The sequence below is a fragment of the Ambystoma mexicanum genome, unplaced genomic scaffold (assembly GCF_040938575.1).
Source record: "Ambystoma mexicanum isolate Mex_15411 unplaced genomic scaffold, UKY_AmexF1_1 Mex_scaf3, whole genome shotgun sequence".
Lineage (NCBI taxonomy): Eukaryota > Metazoa > Chordata > Amphibia > Caudata > Ambystomatidae > Ambystoma > Ambystoma mexicanum.
Window position 1 is genome coordinate 9,619,254 of NW_027182444.1, and position 24,861 is coordinate 9,644,114.

Sequence of the window (24,861 nt, forward strand, 5' to 3'; positions counted from 1 at the left end):
CATGAGATGTGATATCTCAATGCTTCTACTACCAACCCTGAGATCCTTCCTATAACATGAGATGTGATATCCAATTCCTTCCCATTCCAAACCTGAGACCCTTCCTATTGGATGAGATGTGATATCCAACTCCTTCCCATTCCAACCCTGAGACCCTTCCTATAGCATGAGATGTGATGTCTCAATGCTTCTAATACCAAACCTGAGATCCTTCCTATAACATGAGATGTGATATCCAACTCCTTCCATTCCAATCCTGAGACCCGTCCTATAGCATGAGATGTGATATCTCAATGCTTATACCAAACCTGAGACCCTTCCTATAGCATGAGATGTGATATCCAACTCCTCCCCATTCCAATCCTGAGACCCTTCCACTAGCATGAGATGTGATATCTCAATGCTTCTAATGCCAAACCTGGGATTCTTCCTCTAACATGAAATGTGATATCCAACTCCTTCCCTTTCCAAACCTAAGAGCCTATCTATAGCATGAGATGTGATATCCAAGTCCTTCACATTCCAACCCTTAGACCCTTCCTACAGCATGCAATATGATATCTCAATGATTCTAATAACAAACCTGAGACCCGTCCTATAACATGAGATGGGATATCCAACTCCTTCCCATTCCAATCCTGAGACACTTCCGATAGCAGAGATGTGATATCTCAATGTTTATACCAAACCTGAGACCCTTCCTATAACATGAGATGTGATATCCAACTCCTTCCCGTTCCAAACCTGAGACCCTTCCTTTAGCATGAGATGTGATATCCAGCTCCTTCCCATTCCAATCCTGAGACACTTCCGATAGCATGAGATGTGATATCTCAATGCTTCTAATATCAAAACTGAGACCCTCCCTATAGCATGATATGTGATATCTAAGTCCTTTCCATTCCAATCCTGAGACCCTTCCTATAGCATGAGATGTGATATCTCAATGCTTCTACCAAACCTGAGACCCTTCCTTTAGCATGAGATGTGATATCCAACTCCTTCCCATTCCAATCCTGAGACCCTTCCTATAGCATGAGATGTGATATCTCAATACTTCTAATACCAAACCTGAGATCCTTCCGATAACATGAGATGTGATATCTCAATACTTCTAATACCAAACCTGAGATCCATCCTATAACATGAGATGTGATATCCAACTCCTTCCCTTTCCAAACCTGAGAGCCTATCTATAGCATGAGATGTGATATCCAGGTCCTTCCCATTCCAACCCTTAGACCCTTCCTACAGCATGCAATATGATATCTCAATGATTCTAATAACAAACCTGAGACCCGTCCTATAGCATGAGATGGGATATCCAACTTCGTCCAAATCCAATACTGATACCCTTCCGATAGCATGAGATGTGATATCCCAATGCTTCTACCAAACCTGAGACCCATACTATGGCATGAGATATGATATCAAACTCCTTCCCATTCCAATCCTGAGACCCTTCCTATAGCTTGAGGTGTGATATCCAACTCCTTCCCATTCCAATTCTGAGACCCTTCTTATACCATGAGACTTGATATCTCAATGCTTCTAATACCAAACCTGAGATCCATCCTATAACATGAGATGTGATATCCAACTCCTTCCCTTTCCAAACCTGAGAGCCTATCTATAGCATGAGATGTGATATCCAGGTCCTTCCCATTCCAATCCTTAGACCCTTCCTACAGCATGCAATATGATATCTCAATGATTCTAATAACAAACCTGAGACCCGTCCTATAGCATGAGATATGATATCCAAGTCCTTCCCATTCCAATCCTGAGACCCTTCCTATAACATGAAATGTGATATCCAACTCCTTCCCATTCCAACCTGAGATCCTTCCTATAGCATGAGATGGGATATCCAACTTCTTCCAAATCCAATACTGATACCCTTCCGATAGCATGAGATGTGATATCCCAATGCTTCTACCAAACCTGAGACCCATACTATGGCATGAGATGTGATATCAAACTCCTTCCCATTCCAATCCTGAGACCCTTCCTATAGCTTGAGGTGTGATATCCAACTCCTTCCCATTCCAATTCTGAGACCCTTCTTATACCATGAGACTTGATATCTCAATGCTTCTAATACCAAACCTGAGACCCGTCCTATAACATGAGATGTGATATCCAAATCCTTCCCCTTCCAAACCTTAGACCCTTCCTTTATCATGAGATGTGATATCCAACTCCTTCCCATTCCAATCCTGAGACCCTTCCGATATCATGAGATTTGTTATCTCAATGCTTCTAATATCAAACTTGAAACCCTCCCTATAGCATGAGATGTGACATCCAAGTCCTTCCCATTCCAATCCTGAGACCCTTCCTATAGCATGAGATGTGATATCTCTATGCTTCTAATACCAAACCTGAGACCCTTCCTATAACATGAGATGGGATATCCAACTCCTTCCCATTCCAATCCTGAGACCTTTCCGATAGCAGAGATGTGATATCTCAATGCTTATACCAAACCTGAGAACCTTCCTATGGCCTGAGATGTCATATACAACTCCTTCCCATTCCAATCCTGAGACCCTTCCTTTAGCATGAGATGTGATATCTCAATGCTTATACAAAATCTGAGACCCTTCCTATAGCATGAGATGTGATATCCAATTCCTTCCCATTCCAATCCTGAGACCCTTCCTATAGCATGAGATGTGATATCTCAATGCTTATACCAAACCTGAGAACCTTCCTATGGCCTGAGATGTCATATACAACTCCTTCCCATTCCAATCCTGAGACCCTTCCTTTAGCATGAGATGTGATATCTCAATGCTTATACAAAATCTGAGACCCTTCCTATAGCATGAGATGTGATATCCAATTCCTTCCCATTCCAATCCTGAGACCCTTCCTTTAGCATGAGATGTGATATCTCAATGCTTATACAAAATCTGAGACCCTTCCTATAGCATGAGATGTGATATCCAATTCCTTCCCATTCCAATCCTGAGACCCATCCTATAACATGAGATGTGATATCCAACTCCTTCCCTTTCCAAACCTGAGAGCCTATCTATAGCATGAGATGTGATATCCAGGTCCTTCCCATTCCAATCCTTAGACCCTTCCTACAGCATGCAATATGATATCTCAATGATTCTAATAACAAACCTGAGACCCGTCCTATAGCATGAGATATGATATCCAAGTCCTTCCCATTCCAATCCTGAGACCCTTCCTATAACATGAAATGTGATATCCAACTCCTTCCCATTCCAACCTGAGATCCTTCCTATAGCATGAGATGGGATATCCAACTTCTTCCAAATCCAATACTGATACCCTTCCGATAGCATGAGATGTGATATCCCAATGCTTCTACCAAACCTGAGACCCATACTATGGCATGAGATGTGATATCAAACTCCTTCCCATTCCAATCCTGAGACCCTTCCTATAGCTTGAGGTGTGATATCCAACTCCTTCCCATTCCAATTCTGAGACCCTTCTTATACCATGAGACTTGATATCTCAATGCTTCTAATACCAAACCTGAGACCCGTCCTATAACATGAGATGTGATATCCAAATCCTTCCCCTTCCAAACCTTAGACCCTTCCTTTATCATGAGATGTGATATCCAACTCCTTCCCATTCCAATCCTGAGACCCTTCCGATATCATGAGATTTGTTATCTCAATGCTTCTAATATCAAACTTGAAACCCTCCCTATAGCATGAGATGTGACATCCAAGTCCTTCCCATTCCAATCCTGAGACCCTTCCTATAGCATGAGATGTGATATCTCTATGCTTCTAATACCAAACCTGAGACCCTTCCTATAACATGAGATGGGCTATCCAACTCCTTCCCATTCCAATCCTGAGACCTTTCCGATAGCAGAGATGTGATATCTCAATGCTTATACCAAACCTGAGAACCTTCCTATGGCCTGAGATGTCATATACAACTCCTTCCCATTCCAATCCTGAGACCCTTCCTTTAGCATGAGATCTGATATCTCAATGCTTATACAAAATCTGAGACCCTTCCTATAGCATGAGATGTGATATCCAATTCCTTCCCATTCCAATCCTGAGACCCTTCCTATAGCATGAGATGTGATATCTCAATGCTTATACCAAACCTGAGAGCCTACCTATAACATGAGATGTGATATCCAAGTCCATCCCATTCCAATCCTTAGACCCTTCCTACAGCATGCGATGTGATATCTCAATGATTCTAATACCAAACCAGAGACTCTTCCTATAACATGAGATGGGATATCCAACTCCTTCCCATTCCAATCCTGAGCCGCTTCTGATAGCAGAGATGTGATATCTCAATGCTTATACCAAACCTGAGACCCTTCCTATAACATGAGATGTGATATCCAACTCCTTCCCGTTCCAAACCTGAGACACTAACTATAGCATATGTGATATCCAACTCCTTCCCATTCCAAACATGAGACCCTTCCTATAGCAAGAAAGTAATATCCAACTCCTACCCATTCCAATCCTGAGACCCTTCCTATAGCAAGAGATGTGATATCCAACTCCTACCCATTCCAATCCTGAGACCCTTCCTATAGCAAGAGATGTGATATCCAGCTCCTTCCCATTCCAATCCTGAGACACTTCCGATAGCATGAGATGTGATATCTCAATGCTTCTAATATCAAAACTGAGACCCTCCCTATAGCATGATATGTGATATCTAAGTCCTTCCCATTCCAATCCTGAGACCCTTCCTATAGCATGAGATGTGATATCTCAATGCTTCTACCAAACCTGAGACCCTTCCTTTAGCATGAGATGTGATATCCAACTCCTTCCCATTCCAATCCTGAGACCCTTCCTATAGCATGAGATGTGATATCTCAATACTTCTAATACCAAACCTGAGATCCTTCCGATAACATGAGATGTGATATCTCAATACTTCTAATACCAAACCTGAGATCCATCCTATAACATGAGATGTGATATCCAACTCCTTCCCTTTCCAAACCTGAGAGCCTATCTATAGCATGAGATGTGATATCCAGGTCCTTCCCATTCCAATCCTTAGACCCTTCCTACAGCATGCAATATGATATCTCAATGATTCTAATAACAAACCTGAGACCCGTCCTATAGCATGAGATATGATATCCAAGTCCTTCCCATTCCAATCCTGAGACCCTTCCTATAACATGAAATGTGATATCCAACTCCTTCCCATTCCAACCTGAGACCCTTCCTATAGCATGAGATGGGATATCCAACTTCTTCCAAATCCAATACTGATACCCTTCCGATAGCATGAGATGTGATATCCCAATGCTTCTACCAAACCTGAGACCCATACTATGGCATGAGATGTGATATCAAACTCCTTCCCATTCCAATCCTGAGACCCTTCCTATAGCTTGAGGTGTGATATCCAACTCCTTCCCATTCCAATTCTGAGACCCTTCTTATACCATGAGACTTGATATCTCAATGCTTCTAATACCAAACCTGAGACCCGTCCTATAACATGAGATGTGATATCCAAATCCTTCCCCTTCCAAACCTTAGACCCTTCCTTTATCATGAGATGTGATATCCAACTCCTTCCCATTCCAATCCTGAGACCCTTCCGATATCATGAGATTTGTTATCTCAATGCTTCTAATATCAAACTTGAGACCCTCCCTATAGCATGAGATGTGACATCCAAGTCCTTCCCATTCCAATCCTGAGACCCTTCCTATAGCATGAGATGTGATATCTCTATGCTTCTAATACCAAACCTGAGACCCTTCCTATAACATGAGATGGGATATCCAACTCCTTCCCATTCCAATCCTGAGACCTTTCCGATAGCAGAGATGTGATATCTCAATGCTTATACCAAACCTGAGAACCTTCCTATGGCCTGAGATGTCATATACAACTCCTTCCCATTCCAATCCTGAGACCCTTCCTTTAGCATGAGATGTGATATCTCAATGCTTATACAAAATCTGAGACCCTTCCTATAGCATGAGATGTGATATCCAATTCCTTCCCATTCCAATCCTGAGACCCTTCCTATAGCATGAGATGTGATATCTCAATGCTTATACCAAACCTGAGAGCCTACCTATAACATGAGATGTGATATCCAAGTCCATCCCATTCCAATCCTTAGACCCTTCCTACAGCATGCGATGTGATATCTCAATGATTCTAATACCAAACCAGAGACTCTTCCTATAACATGAGATGGGATATCCAACTCCTTCCCATTCCAATCCTGAGCCGCTTCCGATAGCAGAGATGTGATATCTCAATGCTTATACCAAACCTGAGACCCTTCCTATAACATGAGATGTGATATCCAACTCCTTCCCGTTCCAAACCTGAGACACTAACTATAGCATATGTGATATCCAACTCCTTCCCATTCCAAACATGAGACCCTTCCTATAGCAAGAAAGTAATATCCAACTCCTACCCATTCCAATCCTGAGACCCTTCCTATAGCAAGAGATGTGATATCCAAATCCTTCCCATTCCAATCCTGAGACCCTTCCTATAACATGAGATGTGATATCCAACTCCTTCCCATTCCAACCTGAGACACTTCCTATAGCATGAGAAGGGATATTCAACTCCTTCCCAATCCAATCCTGAGACCCTTCCGATAGCAGATATGTGATATCTCAATGCTTATACCAAACCTGAGACCCTTCCTATGGCATGAGATGTGATATCCAACTCCTTGCCATTCAAATCCTGAGACCCTTCCTATAGCATGAGAAGGGATATCCAACTCCTTCCCAATCCAATCCTGAGACCCTTCCGATAGCAGCGACGTGATATCTCAATGCTTCTACCAAACCTGAGACCCTTCCTTTAGCATGAGATGTGATATCCAAATCCTTCACATTCCAATCCTGAGACCCTTCCTTTAGCATGAGATGTGATATCTCAATGCTTATACCAAACCTGAGAGCCTACCTATAGCATGAGATGTGATATCCAAGTCCATCCCATTCCAATCCTTTGACCCTTCCTACAGCATGCAATGTGATATCTCAATGATTCTACCAAACCAGAGACTCTTCCTATAACATGAGATGGGATATCAAACTCCTTCCCATTCCAATCCTGAGCCGCTTCCGATAGCAGAGATGTGATATCTCAATGCTTATACCAAACCTGAGACCCTTCCTATAACATGAGATGTGATATCCAACTCCTTCCCGTTCCAAACCTGAGACACTAACTATAGCATATGTGATATCCAACTCCTTCCCATTCCAAACATGAGACCCTTCCTATAGCAAGAAAGTAATATCCAACTCCTACCCATTCCAATCCTGAGACCCTTCCTATAGCAAGAGATGTGATATCCAAATCCTTCCCATTCCAATCCTGAGACCCTTCCTATAGCATGAGATGTGATGTCTCAATGCTTCTAATACCAAACCTGCGATCCTTCCTATAACATGAGATGTGATATCCAACTCCTTCCATTCCAATCCTGAGATCCTTCCTATAGCATGAGATGTGATATATCAATGCTTATACCAAACCTGAGACCCTTCCTATAGCATGAGATGTGATATCCAACTCCTTCCCATTCCAATCCTGAGACCCTTCCTATAGCCTGAGATGTGATATCCAATTCCATCCCATTCCAATCCTGAGACCCTTCCTATAGCATGAGATGTGATATCTCAATGCTTATACCAAACCTGAGAGCCTACCTATAACATGAGATGTGATATCCAAGTCCATCCCATTCCAATCCTTAGACCCTTCCTACAGCATGCGATGTGATATCTCAATGATTCTAATACCAAACCAGAGACTCTTCCTATAACATGAGATGGGATATTCAACTCCTTCCCATTCCAATCCTGAGCCGCTTCCGATAGCAGAGATGTGATATCTCAATGCTTATACCAAACTTGAGACCCTTCCTATAACATGAGATGTGATATCCAACTCCTTCCCGTTCCAAACCTGAGACACTAACTATAGCATATGTGATATCCAACTCCTTCCCATTCCAAACATGAGACCCTTCCTATAGCAAGAAAGTAATATCCAACTCCTACCCATTCCAATCCTGAGACCCTTCCTATAGCAAGAGATGTGATATCCAAATCCTTCCCATTCCAATCCTGAGACCCTTCCTATAACATGAGATGTGATATACAACTTCTTCCCATTCCAACCTGAGACACTTCCTATAGCATGAGAAGGGATATCCAACTCCTTCCCAATCCAAACCTGAGACCCTTCCTATGGCATGAGATGTGATATCCAACTCCTTGCCATTCAAATCCTGAGACCCTTCCTATAGCATGAGAAGGGATATCCAACTCCTTCCCAATCCAATCCTGAGGCCCTTCCGATAGCAGCGACGTGATATCTCAATGCTTCTACCAAACCTGAGACCCTTCCTTTAGCATGAGATGTGATATCCAAATCCTTCACATTCCAATCCTGAGACCCTTCCTATAGCATGAGATGTGATATCTCAATGCTTCTAATACCAAACCTGAGATCCTTCCTATAACATGAGATGTGATATCCAATTCCTTCCCATTCCAAACCTGAGACCCTTCCTATTGGATGAGATGTGATATCCAACTCCTTCCCATTCCAACCCTGAGACCCTTCCTATAGCATGAGATGTGATGTCTCAATGCTTCTAATACCAAACCTGAGATCCTTCCTATAACATGAGATGTGATATCCAACTCCTTCCATTCCAATCCTGAGACCTGTCCTATAGCATGAGATGTGATATCTCAATGCTTATACCAAACCTGAGACCCTTCCTATAGCATGAGATGTGATATCCAACTGCTTCCCATTCCAATCCTGAGACCCTTCCTATAGCATGAGATGTGATATCTCAATGCTTCTAATACCAAACCTGAGATCCTTCCTCTAACATGAGATGTGATATCCAAGTCCTTCACATTCCAACCCTTAGACCCTTCCTACAGCATGCAATATGATATCTCAATGATTCTAATAACAAACCTGAGACCCGTCCTATAACATGAGATGGGATATCCAACTCCTTCCCATTCCAATCCTGAGACACTTCCGATAGCAGAGATGTGATATCTCAATGCTTATACCAAACCTGAGACCCTTCCTATAACATGAGATGTGATATCCAAATCCTTCTCGTTCCAATCCTGAGACACTTCCGATAGCATGAGATGTGATATCTCAATACTTCTAATATCAAAACTGAGACCCTCCCTATAGCATGATATGTGATATCTAGGTCCTTCCCATTCCAATCCTGAGACCCTCCCTATATCATGAGATGTGATATCCAACTCCTTCCCATTCCAATCCTGAGACCCTTCCTATAGCATGAGATATGATATCTCAATACTTCTAATACCAAACGTGAGATCCTTCCGATAACATGAGATGTGATATCCAAATCCTTCCCCTTCCAAACCTGAGACCCTCCCTTTAGCATGAAATGGGATATCCAACTCCTTCCTATTCCAATCGTGAGACTCTTCTGATAGCATGAGATGTGATATCTCAATGCTTCTAATACCAAACCTGAGATCCTTCCGATAGCATGAGATGTGATATCTCAATGCTTCTAATACCAAACCTGAGATCCTTCCTATAACATGAGATGTGATATCCAAATCCTTCCCCTTCCAAACCTGAGACCCTCCCTTTAGCATGAGATGTGATATCTAACTCCTTCCCATTCCATTCCTGAGACCCTTCTGATAGCATGAGATGTGATATCTCAATGCCTCTAATACCAAACCTGAGATCCTACCTCTAACATGAAATGAGATATCCAACTCTTTCCCCTTCCAAACCTGAGAGCCTTCCTATAGCATGAGATGTGATATCCAAGTCCTTCCCATTCCAATACTGAGACCCTTCCTATAGCTTGAGATGTGATATCCAACTCCTTCCCATTCCAATTCTGAGACCCTTCCTATAGCATGCGATGTGAATATCTCAATGATTCTAATACCAAACCAGAGACTATTCCTATAACATGAGATGGGATATCCAACTCCTTCCCATTCCAATTCTGAGACCCTTCCTATACTGAGACTTGATATCTCAATGCTTCTAATACCAAACCTGAGACCCGTAATATAACATGAGATGTGATATCCAAATCCTTCCCCTTCCAAACCTTAGACCCGTCCTTTATCATGAGATGTGATATCCAACTCCTTCCCATTCCAATCCTGAGACCCTTCCGATATCATGAGATGTGATATCTCAAAGCTTCTAATATCAAACTTGAGACCCTCCCTATAGCATGAGATGTGATATCCAAGTCCTTCCCATTCCAATCCTGAGACCCTTCCTATAGCATGAGATGTGATATCTCAATGCTTCTAATACCAAACCTGAGACCCTTCCTATAACATGAGATGGGAATATCCAACTCCTTCCCATTCCAATCTTGAGACCCTTCCGATAGCAGAGATGTGATATCTCAATGCTTATACCACACCTGAGATCCTTCCTATAACATGAGATGTGATATCCAACTCCTTCCCATTCCAATCCTGAGACACTTCCTATAGCATGAGATGTGATATCTCACTGCTTATACCAAACCTGAGACCCTTCCCATAGCAGGAGATATGATATCCAACTCCTTCCCATTCCAATCCTCAGACCCTTCCTATAGCATGAGATGTGATATCTCAATGCTTCTAATGTCAAACTTGAGACCCTACCTATAGCATGAGATGTGATATCCAAGTCCTTCCCATTCCAATCCTGAGACACTTCCTATAGCATGAGATGTGATATCTCAATGCTTCTAATACCAAACCTGAGACTCTTCCTATAACATGAGATGGGATATCCAACTCCTTCCAATTCCAATCCTGAGACCCTTTTGATAGCAGAGATGTGATATCTCAATGTTTATACCAAACCTGAGACCCTTCCTACGGCATGAGATGTCATATTCAACTCCTTCCCATTCCAATCCTGAGACCCTTCCTATAGCATGAGATTTGATATCCAACTCCTTCCCATTCCAATCCTGAGACCCTTCCTATAGCATGAGATGTGATGTCTCAATGCTTCTAATACCAAACCTGAGATCCTTCCTATAACATGAGATGTGATATCCAACTCCTTCCATTCCAATCCTGAGACCCTTCCTATAGCATGAGATGTGATATCTCAATGCTTATACCAAACCTGAGACCCTTCCTATAGCATGAGATGTGATATCCAACTCCTTCCCATTCCAATCCTGAGACCCTTCCTATAGCCTGAGATGTGATATCCAATTCCTTCCCATTCCAATCCTGAGACCCTTCCTATAGCATGAGATGTGATATCTCAATGCTTATACCAAACCTGAGAGCCTACCTATAACATGAGATGTGATATCCAAGTCCATCCCATTCCAATCCTTAGACCCTTCCTACAGCATGCGATGTGATATCTCAATGATTCTAATACCAAACCAGAGACTCTTCCTATAACATGAGATGGGATATCCAACTCCTTCCCATTCCAATCCTGAGCCGCTTCCGATAGCAGAGATGTGATATCTCAATGCTTATACCAAACCTGAGACCCTTCCTATAACATGAGATGTGATATCCAACTCCTTCCCGTTCCAAACCTGAGACACTAACTATAGCATATGTGATATCCAACTCCTTCCCATTCCAAACATGAGACCCTTCCTATAGCAAGAAAGTAATATCCAACTCCTACCCATTCCAATCCTGAGACCCTTCCTATAGCAAGAGATGTGATATCCAAATCCTTCCCATTCCAATCCTGAGACCCTTCCTATAACATGAGATGTGATATCCAACTCCTTCCCATTCCAACCTGAGACACTTCCTATAGCATGAGAAGGGATATCCAACTCCTTCCCAATCCAATCCTGAGACCCTTCCGATAGCAGAGATGTGATATCTCAATGCTTATACCAAACCTGAGACCCTTCCTATGGCATGAGATGTGATATCCAACTCCTTGCCATTCAAATCCTGAGACCCTTCCTATAGCATGAGAAGGGATATCCAACTCCTTCCCAATCCAATCCTGAGACCCTTCCGATAGCAGCGACGTGATATCTCAATGCTTCTACCAAACCTGAGACCCTTCCTTTAGCATGAGATGTGATATCCAAATCCTTCACATTCCAATCCTGAGACCCTTCCTATAGCATGAGATGTGATATCTCAATGCTTCTAATACCAAACCTGAGATCCTTCCTATAACATGAGATGTGATATCCAATTCCTTCCCATTCCAAACCTGAGACCCTTCCTATTGGATGAGATGTGATATCCAACTCCTTCCTATTCCAACCCTGACACCCTTCCTATAGCATGAGATGTGATGTCTCAATGCTTCTAATACCAAACCTGAGATCCTTCCTATAACATGAGATGTGATATCCAACTCCTTCCATTCCAATCCTGAGACCCGTCCTATAGCATGAGATGTGATATCTCAATGCTTATACCAAACCTGAGACCCTTCCTATAGCATGAGATGTCATATCCAACTGCTTCCCATTCCAATCCTGAGACCCTTCCTATAGCATGAGATGTGATATCTCAATGCTTCTAATACCAAACCTGAGATCCTTCCTCTAACATGAAATGTGATATCCAACTCCTTCCCTTTCCAAACCTAAGAGCCTATCTATAGCATGAGATGTGATATCCAAGTCCTTCACATTCCAACCCTTAGACCCTTCCTACAGCATGCAATATGATATCTCAATGATTCTAATAACAAACTTGAGACCCGTCCTATAACATGAGATGGGATATCCAACTCCTTCCCATTCCAATCCTGAGACACTTCCGATAGCAGAGATGTGATATCTCAATGCTTATACCAAACCTGAGACCCTTCCTATAACATGAGATGTGATATCCAAATCCTTCTCGTTCCAAACCTGAGACCCTTCCTTTAGCATGAGATGTGATATCCAGCTGTTTCCCATTCCAATCCTGAGACACTTCCGATAGCATGAGATGTGATATCTCAATGCTTCTAATATCAAAACTGTGACCCTCCCTATAGCATGATATGTGATATCTAAGTCCTTCCCATTCCAATCCTGAGACCCTCCCTATAGCATGAGATGTGATATCCAACTCCTTCCCATTCCAATCCTGAGACCCTTCCTATAGCATGAGATATGATATCTCAATACTTCTAATACCAAACGTGAGATCCTTCCGATAACATGAGATGTGATATCCAAATCCTTCCCCTTCCAAACCTGAGACCCTCCCTTTAGCATGAAATGTGATATCCAACTCCTTCCTATTCCAATCCTGAGACTCTTCTGATAGCATGAGATGCGATATCTCAATGCTTCTAATACCAAACCTGAGATCCTTCCGATAGCATGAGATGTGATATCTCAATGCTTCTAATACCAAACCTGAGATCCTTCCTATAACATGAGATGTGATATCCAAATCCTTCCCCTTCCAAACCTGAGACCCTCCCTTTAGCATGAGATGTGATATCTCAATGCTTATACCAAACCTGAGACCCTTCCTATAGCATATGTCATATCCAACTGCTTCCCATTCCAATCCTGAGACCCTTCCTATAGCATAAGATGTGATATCTCAATGCTTCTAATACCAAACCTGAGATCCTTCCTCTAACATGAAATGTGATATCCAACTCCTTCCCTTTCCAAACCTAAGAGCCTATCTATAGCATGAGATGTGATATCCAAGTCCTTCACATTCCAACCCTTAGACCCTTCCTACAGCATGCAATATGATATCTCAATGATTCTAATAACAAACTTGAGACCCGTCCTATAACATGAGATGGGATATCCAACTCCTTCCCATTCCAATCCTGAGACACTTCCGATAGCAGAGATGTGATATCTCAATGCTTATACCAAACCTGAGACCGTTCCTATAACATGAGATGTGATATCCAAATCCTTCTCGTTCCAAACCTGAGACCCTTCCTTTAGCATGAGATGTGATATCCAGCTCTTTCCCATTCCAATCCTGAGACACTTCCGATAGCATGAGATGTGATATCTCAATGCTTCTAATATCAAAACTGAGACCCTCCCTATAGCATGATATGTGATATCTAAGTCCTTCCCATTCCAATCCTGAGACCCTCCCTATAGCATGAGATGTGATATCCAACTCCTTCCCATTCCAATCCTGAGACCCTTCCTATAGCATGAGATATGATATCTCAATACTTCTAATACCAAACGTGAGATCCTTCCGATAACATGAGATGTGATATCCAAATCCTTCCCCTTCCAAACCTGAGACCCTCCCTTTAGCATGAAATGTGATATCCAACTCCTTCCTATTCCAATCCTGAGACTCTTCTGATAGCATGAGATGCGATATCTCAATGCTTCTAATACCAAACCTGAGATCCTTCCGATAGCATGAGATGTGATATCTCAATGCTTCTAATACCAAACCTGAGATCCTTCCTATAACATGAGATGTGATATCCAAATCCTTCTCCTTCCAAACCTGAGACCCTCCCTTTAGCATGAGATGTGATATCTCAATGCTTATACCAAACCTGAGACCCTTCCTATAGCATATGTCATATCCAACTGCTTCCCATTCCAATCCTGAGACCCTTCCTATAGCATAAGATGTGATATCTCAATGCTTCTAATACCAAACCTGAGATCCTTCCTCTAACATGAAATGTGATATCCAACTCCTTCCCTTTCCAAACCTAAGAGCCTATCTATAGCATGAGATGTGATATCCAAGTCCTTCACATTCCAACCCTTAGACCCTTCCTACAGCCTGCAATATGATATCTCAATGATTCTAATAACAAACCTGAGACCCGTCCTATAACATGAGATGGGATATCCAACTCCTTCCCATTCCAATCCTGAGACACTTCCGATAGCAGAGATGTGATATCTCAATGCTTATACCAAACCTGAGACCATTCCTATAACATGAGATGTGATATCCAAATCCTTCTCGTTCCAAACCTGAGACCCTTCCATTAGCATGAGATGTGATATCCAGCTCCTTCCCATTCCAATCCTGAGACACTTCCGATAGCATGAGATGTGATATCTCAATGTTTCTAATATCAAAACTGAGACCCTCCCTATAGCATATGTGATATCTAAGTCCTTCCCATTCCAATCCTGAGACCCTCCCTATAGCATGAGATGTGATATCCAACTCCTTCCCATTCCAATCCTGAGACCCTTCCTATAGCATGAGATATGATATCTCAATACTTCTAATACCAAACGTGAGATCCTTCCGATAACATGAGATGTGATATCCAAATCCTTCCCCTTCCAAACCTGAGACCCTCCCTTTAGCATGAAATGTGATATCCAACTCCTTCCTATTCCAATCCTGAGACTCTTCTGATAGCATGAGATGTGATATCTCAATGCTTCTAATACCAAACCTGAGATCCTTCCGATAGCATGAGATGTGATATCTCAATGCTTCTAATACCAAACCTGAGATCCTTCCTATAACATGAGATGTGATATCCAAATCCTTCCCCTTCCAAACCTGAGACCCTCCCTTTAGCATGAGATGTGATATCTAACTCCTTCCCATTCCATTCCTGAGACCCTTCTGATAGCATGAGATGTGATATCTCAATGCCTCTAATACCAAACCTGAGATCCTACCTCTAACATGAAATGAGATATCCAACTCTTTCCCCTTCCAAACCTGAGAGCCTTCCTATAGCATGAGATGTGATATCCAAGTCCTTCCCATTCCAATACTGAGACCCTTCCTATAGCTTGAGATGTGATATCCAACTCCTTCCCATTCCAATTCTGAGACCCTACCTATAGCATGAGATGTGATATCCAAGTCCATCCCATTCCAATCCTTAGACCCTTCCTACAGCATGCGATGTGAATATCTCAATGATTCTAATACCAAACCAGAGACTCTTCCTATAACATGAGATGGGATATCCAACTCCTTCCCATTCCAATTATGAGACCCTTCCTATACTATGAGACTTGATATCTCAATGCTTCTAATACCAAACCTGAGACCCGTAATATAACATGAGATGTGATATCCAAATCCTTCCCCTTCCAAACCTTAGACCCTTCCTTTATCATGAGATGTGATATCCAACTCCTTCCCATTCCAATCCTGAGACCCTTCCGATATCATGAGATGTGATATCTCAAAGCTTCTAATATCAAACTTGAGACCCTCCCTATAGCATGAGATGTGATATCCAAGTCCTTCCCATTCCAATCCTGAGACCCTTCCTATAGCATGAGATGTGATATCTCAATGCTTCTAATACCAAACCTGAGACCCTTCCTATAACATGAGATGGGAATATCCAACTCCTTCCCATTCCAATCTTGAGACCCTTCCGACAGCAGAGATGTGATATCTCAATGCTTATACCACACCTGAGATCCTTCCTATAACATGAGATGTGATATCCAACTCCTTCCCATTCCAATCCTGAGACACTTCCTATAGCATGAGATGTGATATCTCACTGCTTATACCAAACCTGAGACCCTTCCCATAGCAGGAGATGTGATATCCAACTCCTTCCCATTCCAATCCTCAGACCCTTCCTATAGCATGAGATGTGATGTCTCAATGCTTCTAATACCAAACCTGAGACCCTTCCTACGGCATGAGATGTCATATTCAACTCCTTCCCATTCCAATCCTGAGACCCTTCCTATAGCATGAGATGTGATGTCTCAATGCTTCTAATACCAAACCTGAGATCCTTCCTCTAACATGAAATGTGATATCCAACTCCTTCACTTTCCAAACCTGAGAGCCTATCTATAGCATGAGATGTGATATCCAAGTCCTTCCCATTCCAATCCTTAGACCCTTCCTACAGCATGCAATATGATATCTCAATGATTCTAATAAAAAACCTGAGACCCATCCTATAACATGAGATGGGATATCCAACTCCTTCCCATTCCAATCCTGAGACACGTCCGATAGCAGAGATGTGATATCTCAATGTTTATACCAAACCTGAGACCCTTCCTATAACATGAGATGTGATATCCAACTCCTTCCCGTTCCAAACCTGAGACCCTTCCTTTAGCATGAGATGTGATATCCAACTCCTTCCCATTCCAATCCTGAGACACTTCTGATAGCATAAGATGTGATATCTCAATGCTTCTAATATCAAAACTGAGACCCTCCCTATAGCATATGTGATATCTAAGTCCTTCCCATTCCAATCCTGAGACCCTTCCTATAGCATGAGATGTGATATCTCAATGCTTCTACCAAACCTGAGACCCTTCCTTTAGCATGAGATGTGATATCCAACTCCTTCCCATTCCAATCCTGAGACCCTTCCTATAGCATGAGATGTGATATCTCAATACTTCTAATACCAAACCTGAGATCCTTCCGATAACATGAGATGTGATATCTCAATACTTCTAATACCAAACCTGAGATCCATCCTATAACATGAGATGTGATATCCAAATCCTTCCCCTTCCAAACCTGAGACCCTCCCTTTAGCATGAGATGTGATATCCAACTCCTTCCCATTCCAATCCTGAGACCCTTCTGATAGCATAAGATATGATATCTCAATGCTTCTATACCAAACCTGAGATCCTTCTGATAGCATGAGATGTGATATCTCAATGCTTCTAATACCAAACCTGAGATCCTACCTCTAACATGAAATGTGAGATCCAACTCTTTCCCCTTGCAAACCTGAGAGCCTTCCTATAGCATGAGATGTGATATCCAAGTCCTTCCCATTCCAATCCTGAGACCCTTCCTATAACATGAGATGTGATATCCAACTCCTTCCCATTCCAACCTGAGACCCTTCCTATAGCATGAGATGGGATATCCAACTCCTTCCAAATCCAATCCCGATACCCTTCCGATAGCATGAGATGTGATATCCCAATGCTTCTACCAAACCTGAGACCCATATTATGGCATGAGATGTGATATCAAACTCCTTCCCATTCTAATCCTGAGACCCTTCCTATACCATGAGACTTGATATCTCAATGCTTCTAATACCAAACCTGAGACCCGTCCTATAACATGAGATGTGATATCCAAATCCTTCCCCTTCCAAACCTTAGACCCTTCCTTTATCATGAGATGTGATATCCAACTCCTTCCCATTCCAATCTTGAGACCCTCCCTATAGCATGAGATGTGATATCCAAGTCCTTCCCATTCCAATCCTGAGACCCTTCCTATAGCATGAGATGTGATATCTCAATGCTTCTAATACCAAACCTGAGACCCTTCCTATAACATGAGATGGGAATATCCAACTCCTTCCCATTCCAATCCTTAGACCCTTCCTACAGCATGCAATATGATATCTCAATGATTTTAATAAAAAACCTGAGACCCGTCCTATAACATGAGATGGGATATCCAACTCCTTCCCATTCCAATCCTGAGACACTTCCGATGGTAGAGATGTGATATCTCAATGTTTATACCAAACCTGAGACCCTTCCTATAACATGAGATGTGATATCCAACTCCTTCCCATTCCAATCCTGAGACCCTTCCTATAGCATGAGATGTGATATCCAACTCCATCCCATTCCAATCCTGAGACCCTTCTGATAGCATAAGATATGATATCTCAATGCTTCTATACCAAACCTGAGATCCTTCTGATAGCATGAGATGTGATATCTCAATGCTTCTAATACCAAACTTGAGATCCTACCTCTAACATGAAATGTGATATCCAACTCTTTCCCCTTGCAAACCTGAGAGCCTTCCTATAGCATGAGATGTGATATCCAAGTCCTTCCCATTACAGTCCTCAGACCCTTCCTATAACATGAGATGTGATATCCAACTCCTTCCCATTCCAACCTGAGACCCTTCCTATAGCATGAGATGGGATATCCAACTCCTTCCAAATCCAATCCCGATACCCTTCCGATAGCATGAGATGTGATATCCCAATGCTTCTACCAAACCTGAGACCCATATTATGGCATGAGATGTGATATCAAACTCCTTCCCATTCTAATCCTGAGACCCTTCCTATACCATGAGACTTGATATCTCAATGCTTCTAATACCAAACCTGAGACCCGTCCTATAACATGAGATGTGATATCCAAATCCTTCCCCTTCCAAACCTTAGACCCTTCCTTTATCATGAGATGTGATATCCAACTCCTTCCCATTCCAATCTTGAGACCCTTCCGATATCATGAAATGTGATATCTCAATGCTTCTATCAAACTTGAGACCCTCCCTATAGCATGAGATGTGATATCCAAGTCCTTCCCATTCCAATCCTGAGACCCTTCCTATAGCATGAGATGTGATATCTCAATGCTTCTAATACCAAACCTGAGACCCTTCCTATAACATGAGATGGGAATATCCAACTCCTTCCCATTCCAATCCTTAGACCCTTCCTACAGCATGCAATATGATATCTCAATGATTTTAATAAAAAACCTGAGACCCGTCCTATAACATGAGATGGGATATCCAACTGCTTCCCATTCCAATCCTGAGACACTTCCGATGGTAGAGATGTGATATCCCAATGTTTATACCAAACCTGAGACCCTTCCTATAACATGAGATGTGATATCCAACTCCTTCCCATTCCAATCCTGAGACCCTTCCTATAGCATGAGATGTGATATCCAACTCCATCCCATTCCAATGCTGAGACCCTTCCTATAGCATGAGATGTGATGTCTCAATGCTTCTAATACCAAACCTGAGATCCTTCCTTTAACATGAGATGTGATATCCAACTCCTTCCATTCCAATCCTTAGACCCTTCCTACAGCATGCAAAATGATATCTCAATGATTTTAATAAAAAACCTGAGACCCGTCCTATAACATGAGATGGGATATCCAACTCCTTCCCATTCCAATCCTGAGACACTTCCGATAGCAGAGATGTGATATCTCAATGTTTATACCAAACCCGAGACCCTTCCTATAACATGAGATGTGATATCCAACTCCTTCCCGTTCCAAACCTGAGACCCTTCCTTTAGCATGAGATGTGATATCCAGCTCCTTCCCATTCCAATCCTGAGACACTTCCGATAGCATGAGATGTGATATCTCAAGGCTTCTAATATCAAAACTGAGACCCTCTCTATAGCATGATATGTGATATCTAAGTCCTTCCCATTCCTATCCTGAGACCCTATAGCATGAGATGTGATATCTCAATGCTTATCCTTGATTCCTATAGTAAATTGATTTCCTTTGCAGGCCGACTCCTGTCACGAATGCCTTGTCTGCATGCATTCTCCCCTGGCCATTCGCTCACCGTGGCTATTTGCCAACCCCCTTCCTCTCTCAGTGGATGGACTTCTCCATCCTTGCCTCCTACCACTCAACTCCGCCTACTTGGAGAATTCAACATGAACCTGTATGCTTCCTGACCTGGACTTTTACGAGATCTGCAACTCTTCATGTCGCTGGCCCTACACACTGCAGGGAATACTCGGGATTTTCTGATCTCAGACCTCCCCCTCTGTAACCCTCTCAACAATCCTCTCCCGTGGTGATCAAGTTCTCATCTCCAAAGAAGGCTAACTGCCAGCTATTCCTCCTCAGAGGAGTTCTCCCTTTCTGTCCCTGCTCCCTGCACAGTTTCGCGTTGCAAACACTCGCTTTCCTGCTCTCTGGTTTAGACGCTTTTCCTTCTCAGAGGCCTTCTTCCTTTCTGCCCTATTCGCGTTGCAAGTACTCGCTTCCCAGCTCTCTGGTTTAGATGCGTGTTCCCTGCCTTCTCTCCTCTTCCTACAGCCTTCCAATGAGCTCCACAAGATAGTGTTCAGAATGCTTTATAACCCCATTATTCAACATATAGCTGTAACCCGCTAGACGTATTGAAACGTGCTAAAAATGAGCAGAAACAGCTCGAAAATGTACTTTTCTCGCGTTTTGGTAAATGCGAATTCTGGTGGATTCCCATTTTGTACTCTGTTCGTGCGTTTGTTCAGTCGAATCCTGGTCTTTTGAACCACTCTTCTCCCATACAAAGGACGGTCAAAATGTGTTGTTCACAGGCTGATTTTATACTGCTGAAATGCTCGCTTCCCTGCTCTCTGGTTTAGATGCGTGTTCCCTGCCTTCTCTCCTCTTCCTACAGCCTTCCAATGAGCTCCACTAGATAGTGTTCAGAATGCTTTATAACCCCATTATTCAACATATAGCTGTAACCCGCTAGACGTATTGAAACGTGCTAAAAACTAGCAAAAATAGCTAGAAAATGTACTTCCCTCGCGTTTTTGTAAAGGCGAATTCTGGTGGGTTCCCATGTTGTATGTACTGTGTCCGTGCCTTTGTGTCGAATCCTGAAGTTTTTAACCACTGTTCTCCCATACTAGGGAGGGGGGTCAACATCTGCTGTTCACAGGCTGAATGTATACGGCTGAAATCTTCAAGGCATTATCAGCTTTCCTGACTGTTTTGGAACGTGTATTTGCCATCTGTTAATGCAGTCGCCCTTTGTTCATCGTTCCTTCTAGTTTACAGGCTGCACTCCCCTAGTGATCACATTCTTCTCTCCTTTGCAGGCTAACTACCAGCTGCTCCTCCTCATAGGTGTTCATCCTTTCTGTCCCTGCTCCCTGCACCGTTTCGCGTTGCATGTACTCGCGTCCCAGCTCTCTGGTTGAGATGCGTGTTCCCTGCCTTCTCTCCTCTTGCTACAGCCTTCCAATTTGCTCCACAAGATAGTGTTCAGAATGCTTTATAACACCCATTATTCAACATATAGCTGTAACCCGCTAGACGTATTGAAACGTGCTAAAAACTAGCAAAAACAGCTAGAAAATGTACTTCCCTCGCGTTTTGGTAAATGCAGGGTACACGCGTCTAAACCAGAGAGCAGGGAAGCGAGCATTTCAGCAGTATAAATTCAGCCTGTGAACAACACATTTTGACCCTCCTTTGTATGGGAGAAGAGTGGTTCAAAAGACCAGGATTCGACTGAACAAACGCACGAACAGAGTACAAAATGGGAATCCACCAGAATTCGCATTTACCAAAACGCGAGAAAAGTACATTTTCGAGCTGTTTCTGCTCGTTTTTTAGCACGTTTCAATACGTCTAGCGGGTTACAGCTATATGTTGAATAATGGGGTTATAAAGCATTCTGAACACTATCTTGTGGAGCTCATTGGAAGGCTGTAGGAAGAGGAGAGAAGGCAGGGAACACGCATCTAAACCAGAGAGCTGGGAAGCGAGTACATGCAACGCGGAACGGTGCAGGGAGCAGGGACAGAAAGGATGAACGCCTATGAAGAGGAGCAGCTGGTAGTCAGCCTGCTCTGGAGAGGAGAATGTGATCACCGGGGGAGTGCAGCCTGTGAAGTAGAAGGGACGATGAACACAGGGCGACTGCATTAACAGATGGCAAATACACGTTCCAAAACAGTCAGGAAAGCTGATAATGCCTTGAAGATTTCAGCCGTATACATTCAGCCTGTGAACAGCAGTAGACGTTGACCCCCCCCCCCCCCCCTTGTATGGGAGAACAATGGTTAAAAACATCAGGATTCGACAACAAACGCACGGACAGTACATACAACATGGGAACCCACCAGAATTCGCCTTTACAAAAACGCGAGGGGAGTACATTTTCTAGCTATTTTTGCTAGTTTTTAGCACGTTTCAATACGTCTAGCGGGTTACAGCTATATGTTGAATAATGGGGTTATAAAGCATTCTGAACACTATCTAGTGGAGCTCATTGGAAGGCTGTAGGAAGAGGAGAGAAGGCAGGGAACACGCATCTAAACCAGAGAGCAGGGAAGCGAGCATTTCAGCAGTATAAATTCAGACTGTGAACAACACATTTTGACCGTCCTTTGTATGGGAGAAGAGTGGTTCAAAAGACCAGGATTCGACTGAACAAACGCACGAACAGAGTACAAAATGGGAATCCACCAGAATTCGCATTTACCAAAACGCGAGAAAAGTACATTTTCGAGCTGTTTCTGCTCGTTTTTTAGCACGTTTCAATACGTCTAGCGGGTTACAGCTATATGTTGAATAATGGGGTTATAAAGCATTCTGAACACTATCTTGTTGAGCTCATTGGAAGGCTGTAGGAAGAGGAGAGAAGGCAGGGAACACGCATCTAAACCAGAGAGCTGGTAAGCGAGTACATGCAACGCGGAACGGTGCAGGGAGCAGGGACAGAAAGGATGAACGCCTATGAGGAGGAGCAGCTGGTAGTCAGCCTGCTCTGGAGAGGAGAATGTGATCACCAGGGGAGTGCAGCCTGTGAAGTAGAAGGGAAGATGAACACAGGGCGACTGCATTAACAGATGGCAAATACACGTTCCAAAACAGTCAGGAAAGCTGATAATGCCTTGAAGATTTCAGCCGTATACATTCAGCCTGTGAACAGCAGTAGACGTTGACCCCCCCCCCTTGTATGGGAGAACAGTGGTTAAAAACATCAGGATTCGACAACAAACGCACGGACAGTACATACATGGGAACCCATCAGAATTAGCATTTACAAAAACGCGAGGAAAGTACATTTTCTAGCTGTTTTTGCTAGTTTACAGCACGTTTCAATACGTCTAGCGGATTACGGCTATATGTTGAATAATGGGTGTTATAGAGCATTCTGAGCACTGTGTATCTTTTGGAGCTCATTTTTTGATTTGAAGGCAGCGGGAAGAGGAGAGAAGGCAGGGAACACGCGTCTAAACCAGAGAGCTGGGAAGCGAGTACTTGCAACGCGAAAAGGGCAGAAAGGAAGAAGGCCTCTGAGAAGGAAAAGCCTCTAAACCAGAGAGCAGGAAAGCGAGTGTTTGCAACGCGAAACTGTGCAGGGAGCAGGGACAGAAAGGGAGAACTCCTCTGAGGAGGAATAGCTGGCAGTTAGCCTTCTTTGGAGATGAGAACTTGATCACCACGGGAGAGGATTGTTGAGAGGGTTACAGAGGGGGAGGTCTGAGATCAGAAAATCCCGAGTATTCCCTGCAGTGTGTAGGGCCAGCGACATGAAGAGTTGCAGATCTCGTAAAAGTCCAGGTCAGGAAGCATACAGGTTCATGTTGAATTCTCCAAGTAGGCGGAGTTGAGTGGTAGGAGGCAAGGATGGAGAAGTCCATCCACTGAGAGAGGAAGGGGGTTGGCAAATAGCCACGGTGAGCGAATGGCCAGGGGAGAATGCATGCAGACAAGGCATTCGTGACAGGAGTCGGCCTGCAAAGGAAATCAATTTACTACAGGAATCAAGGATAAGCATTGAGATATCACATCTCATGCTATAGGGTCTCAGGATTGGAATGGGAAGGACTTAGATATCACATATCATGCTATAGAGAGGGTCTCAGTTTTGATATTAGAAGCCTTGAGATATCACATCTCATGCTATCGGAAGTGTCTCAGGATTGGAATGGGAAGGAGCTGGATATCACATCTCATGCTAAAGGAACGGTCTCAGGTTTGGAACGGGAAGGAGTTGGATATCACATCTCATGTTATAGGAAGGGTCTCGGGTTTGGTATAAACATTGAGATATCACATTTCTGCTATCGGAAGTGTCTCAGGATTGGAATGGGAAGGAGTTGGATATCCCATCTCATGTTATAGGACGGGTGTCAGGTTTTTTATTAAAATCATTGAGATATCATATTGCATGCTGTAGGAAGGGTCTAAGGATTGGAATGGAAGGAGTTGGATATCACATCTCATGCTATAGGAAGGGTCTCAGGATTGGAATGGGATGGAGTTGGATATCACATCTCATGCTATAGGAAGGGTCTCAGGATTGGAATGGGAAGGAGTTGGATATCACATCTCATGTTATAGGAAGGGTCTCAGGTTTGGTATAAACATTGAGATATCACATCTCTACCATCGGAAGTGTCTCAG